The sequence below is a fragment of the Humulus lupulus genome, chromosome 3 (assembly GCF_963169125.1).
Source record: "Humulus lupulus chromosome 3, drHumLupu1.1, whole genome shotgun sequence".
Taxonomy (NCBI): domain Eukaryota; kingdom Viridiplantae; phylum Streptophyta; class Magnoliopsida; order Rosales; family Cannabaceae; genus Humulus; species Humulus lupulus.
In genome coordinates, this window is record NC_084795.1 from 31,899,109 (window position 1) to 31,904,874 (window position 5,766).

The 5,766-nt window shown below is 35.8% G+C and overlaps 1 long non-coding RNA gene across 1 annotated transcript; it reads right to left on the reverse strand.

Annotated features, from left to right (window-relative positions):
• Positions 1 to 378: 378 nt before the first annotated feature.
• On the reverse strand, positions 379 to 2,019 carry LOC133821040 (uncharacterized). Its single transcript, XR_009887277.1, has 3 exons — positions 1,915 to 2,019; positions 1,759 to 1,834; positions 379 to 512 (listed from the first exon to the last, which is right to left on the reverse strand). It is a non-coding gene; the product is annotated as an uncharacterized LOC133821040 (long non-coding RNA).
• Positions 2,020 to 5,766: the final 3,747 nt, after the last annotated feature.

Below are 5,766 nucleotides of genomic sequence, written 5' to 3' on the forward strand. Positions count from 1 at the left end.
ATAATATAAATTAAGTCATGATAAAATATTTTCAATTATAAAATAAACCATATTAATTATTTGAAAATATTAATTACAACTTAATTTAATTTAACATTTAGTTTCAATAAAACATACATTTTTTTTTTATTTCCCTAACACAACAACTTAAATAATTAACTACAACATTTTTCAACAAAATAACTATAAAAATACAAAAAAATCTATAAAATTAAAATAAACCTAATAAATTCAAAATTACTTTAAAACTTAATAAATCAATTAAAAACTCAAGAATTAAGCAACAATTAGCACATAAAAAGTGGTAAAATAACTTTATTTTTTAGAGTTATCATTATACATCAGTATTAAATAACCCAATTTGTTTTCAAAATATAACTTCACACTTTATTACAAACATACACACTGATAAACTGAAATAACCCACAAAATGTCGATATGCTCATATGTACAAATTAGGGTCAGGACCATACTTCAGTTCTCCTTTGGCATTCACTCATTTCTTTCTTTACCTGCAACACAAGAAAACTGTGAGCCTAAAGCTCAGTATACAAAGTAATGCATGCAATGCTAATGTTTACCCAATGTTAATGGACATATATAACTTCTTTTTAAATTTTGGGCCCCTTAATATTGTGCACGATGTTTGAATAGGCCAATACCTGCAGGGCTTGTTACACATATAATATAAAATCTCATGGGTTCTCCTCCGGCTACCCATCACCACAGTAGGGCGCATTAAAATCCTTATTCCATTGTTGCCCCGTCGAGCTCAAGAGTTAAGGTGGCCACACATTGTGGTGTCAATACATATAACAATAACTCATATGGAGGAGAAATAAATATGGGAACATGGCAAACAATATAATTGGTTCACTAAAACCTAGCCCAAATTATTGGGCTGCCACTATGAGCTTAACTATAGGCCTCCGTTTACACTTACTTACATTCTCATTTGCCTTTTCAAAACAGTGGCACTGAACTTAAACTTCTTATTACAACTTACTTTTATGTTGCATAAAACTTGCCAAGGCATCACATAATTAATCATCATAATATCATGCATGGTCTTATATCATACAATAATTCACCGTATCACTATTATGCCATGCATACAAATTTATAATGAAGTGTTAATGTATGTCAATACCACTTACTCACAACATATTCATATAATGCATACTTTCACATAACATGTAATTCTTGTGTTGTAGTTGAGTACTTTACTTACCTTTTGTCCTAAATATATTTCACCGTGTAACAAGTGGTGTCTTAGGTGTTGATGTGCTTATCCTGACAATGGCATGAATTTCACATCATAGTGATGGCAGTAAGGCATTGAACTATCATTTAAAATATCCATAAAATATTATATCAAATTTCATATCCAAATCATGCCTAAAATGTCTTAAACCACTTAGATTGAGCATTAGATTTATCTTAGACACTTGGAGAAATTTTGACAGAGCTTCCCCTTAATTTTAGCTATCCCCAAATATCAAAATCAATCAGTAATCAATATCAAATAACTTGTCATAACCACATATCTCAAATACCAACATAATTCATCACAAAGTTATCATATACCGATTTTGATAAAATTCTAATTTCCAAGATCATCACCCAAATTAAATGAGTCTCCACGTCTATTCAAATATTTATAAACATATCTACCCTCTTATAAACTCAATCAAATAACTAAAAATCAGTTTGTACTCCAAGAACCACAAAAACCTCATAAAACACAATTTCACTTACCGGGCAACTTTTCGGCGAAAACAATCTCTTCTAGCTTTTATAAATCTTAAACCACTTGGAAACCACCAAGAAATATCTTAAAAAAGATAAAACATCATAGATAAGCTCTCATCAAAATTCAAAAACGTGGTTTAACTTCCAAGTACAAGAACTTACCATAAAAAGGCCAGAACTAAGCTTAATCCACTTCTTTGGCTTTGATTTCACTTGGCTCTCCTTAGAATCTCTTCAAGCCAGCCAAGAAATGGTTTTTGGTTTTATTTTCTCTCAGTTTTTCAGATTCTTGGTCGTGGAAAGTGATAAGGTTGATGACAATCATTTATTTTCAATGATTTGGCCTTATTGTATCAAAATTTGACACATTTCACCTTATCATTACACTTTTTGACTTATGAAAACCTTATCACTTCAATAATTTCGACTTAATCATCTGCTAGACCCATTATCCTTATGTGTGAAACACTCACACAAAACCTTAGGTCCATATGAGTTCATAACCAATAGTTATGCTTACCCGATTGAGCGTAGCGCACTTATGCCAAACTCGTTTTGACTTTGCGTCAGCACTACCGATTATGTATACCTCCCATCAAGACTTGATCTAATGGTTCTAAAACTATTTTTACCTCATCAATGAGACCTTAATCATACCTCAATTATATTTGGTAAATCCACTAATACTCAATTTTACACCGAAATACTAGTAATCGACATTGTACTATTTTTCACCGCTTAACATATTTTTCCTTCTATATCTCACTTTTCTCACTTGATTTTATGCCTTGTCCATATATTTTATCCTTTATTATATCTTGAGCACATCAAACACTCATAAAAGACAACCCAAACGCCACAAGGTTAATAATATTGAACATACACATAGACATCATATACACAACTTTTATACTTATGCATGAAAGCACTTATAAGAATATGCATATGATCAAATTATACATATTGTATGATATGTAGTGCAATGCAATCATGTGATTATTGGCTATATTATATCAAAATAATGTGGGTGCTACAATCTGAACTTATTTGCATGCATGAATAGGGCTATTATTGCTAGGCATGCACATTATGATTTAGTAGCATGTTATTATTGTTCATGAGCATATTGAGTTTTCTTGCTGAGCTTCGGCTCACGGGTGCTATGTGGTGCAGGTAAAGGCAAAAGAAAACTGGATCATCCTTGAGTTGGAGAGCTTAGGTGACGATGTGTATATATGTGGCTGCTCGACCGCCATGGCTGAGGGTTGAAAGAGGAACTAGGGTTAAACCCTATTTTGCTGCTTAGGCCAGTTGGTTGTAAATATTTTGTTGTAATTAACCTTTAAATTATATTTTTGGGATCCCAATGTATACATTAAACGTTTTAGTGAAATGTTGTATCTTAACCAAAAAATTTATTCCTAAACCGTTAATCATACTTAGTTACACGATTAGGCCCAAATGACTCAATTAGCGAGTTTAGCACTGTTTAAAATGCACACTGTAATGGTCCCTGGGTAGTAGGGCGTTACACTGTGACAGATTGGGCATGTGGTCTTAGATTGAATTACATGTCTAGTGAGATTACAAGAGGTTGGAATGAAATTAAGTGAGGCTTTCCAAGCAAATATTTTCACCTTGGGGGGGATACACAAGGACCATAAGTACCTCCACCACTCTAATTGACCAGACGAGGAGGAGGCTTGTCCAAGACCCAACTCGCGAACCGCAAACCAATACTCACTTTTGACAAAATAAATTCCAGAACCATTATGGTGCCACGCAAGTCTGTCAGGTCCCTGCGTCAAAGGGATAGAGAAAATGGCTCATGCTTCCTCAGAGCAGAAGGATTGGCAAATAAGATCCACCTTCCACTCCATAAAGAGCCTTTTTTAGAGAGCTAACTTGGCCAAGGTTCAGCGACCCAATAAAAGAGCAAGAGCGCCCACCCTCTTTCTTTGTGATCCAATAGTCCTGAGTAATATTGACATATTTCCCATCATCCACAATCCATCTAGTCTCCCTTTTTCAAAGAGATCTTTTCCCCACAAGATGTTCTGCCACAGATACGAAGCTCTTTGTGTACACTTAATGGTGATGATTGAGGCGGGATAGTCGAATCCTTTCATGACTCTGGCAACCAAAGATTGGTGGAAATTGTAAATGCTAGCAGCTTGTTTAGCAAGGAGAGCCTGGTTGAATAGAAAGAGGTTCTGAAAACCTAAACCCCCATCAGATTTGTGCCAACATAAGTGCTCCTAAGTGCACCGGTGCATTTTCCTTTTCTTATCATCACCACCCCACCAAAAGCGAGCACACAACCTATGGATTTCATGTATTAGAGACGCTAGCAACTTGAACAAATTCATAGCATAAGTGGGAATGACCTGGATTACTGACTTCAAGAGCACTTCCTTTCCACCAGCTGAGAAAAGTTTTGATTTCCATGCGAAGAGTTTGGGCCTAAGTACTTCTCATGGCAAGGCACTAAGGCGACCCCAAGAGCATTCGCAAGATCGTCACAAGCCTGGTCACTCAATTGAGGGGAGAAACAAACTGCCGATTTATTGAGATTAACCAACTGTCCAGAAGCATTCTCATAGTAACCTAGATTTTCTTTGAATCTACGGCAACCTGTCATATTAGCATCAAGAAAGAAGAAGCTATCATCAGCAAAGAACAAGTGTGAGACTAAAGGGCCACTTCTACCACATTTCAACCCTGCTAGCCGCCCATGCAAAATCTCATGTTTCAATAGCGCCGACAAGCCTTCTGCACAGGGAAGGAACAAAAAAGGAGATAGCGGGTCCCCTTGTCTAAGTCCATGAGTTGGAGTGGTATTACCAATAATAGCGTCATTAACATTCATAAAGTATGTGACAGAGGAAGCACACTTTCGAATCAGAGCTATCCAACCAGGGTCAAAACCCAACATTTCCATGATACTCCACAGGAAGGTCTAGTCAACTCTATTATATGCCTTCGCCATGTCTGCTTTGAAAGCACAAAATCCTGTCTTCCCTTTTTTATGGCGTTTTATTGCATTTAAACATTCGAAACCCACCATGGCATTGTTTGTAATTAGCCTCCTAGGAATGAAAGTGCTTTGTTCTTCTGATATTATATGCCCCACCACCTCCCTCAGCCTATTAGTTAGCATCTTTGCAATAATCTTATACAGTACATTGTGCAGACTAATAGGACAATAATCAGTAGTATGAGTGGGGTTTTTTACCTTCAGAATTAGAGTGATGATAGTTTCATTAATGCACCCAACAGACCTTGATCCATCGATGAAAGTCTGACATGCCTTACACACATCCTTATCCACCACATCCCAAAATTTCTGATAAAACCTCGCTCCCATGCCATCCTTACCAGGCTCTTTCGAGGATTCATCTGAAACAAAGCGTGTCGCACATCATCATTTGTAAACCCATGCAGTAGCTGTGTGTTGATACTCTGATTGACACGACAAGGAACAACATTCAGAACCTGGTCAAGCGAGTTCTACAAGGGTCGGTGAGAAGTGAACAATTGTCCATAATAAACCTCGAACACACTAGTAATACCTTTCGGATCTGTTACCCAATCCTCATTCTGATCAAAGATGCATGCGATAATTAATTACTTTTTTTATGAATTTACATCTTAAAATTTTATAGCCTATTGAATGACAATTACAAATATGATATTAATATAACATTTGTTTTGTCAAATTTAGCATTTTTTCTAGATTCTAACATTGGAGATGATGTTCTATAATTGTAATTCTACATCCCATTTGTGAGGGGTATAAGTGTAATTCTAGAATACGAGGATATTTCATTGGGCGAGCACCCAAAATCCCAAATCCCTTTAAGGGAGAGAGCTACACTATTATTACTTGAGTTGAAGTGGACAGCACAAATTCGGTAATCACTAATTAGATTGGGTTGAACAATTTGGGACCCACAAGACGAAATTAAGCAATTTCTCACTAAATGCGATATTTATAGAATTATAGTGACACAT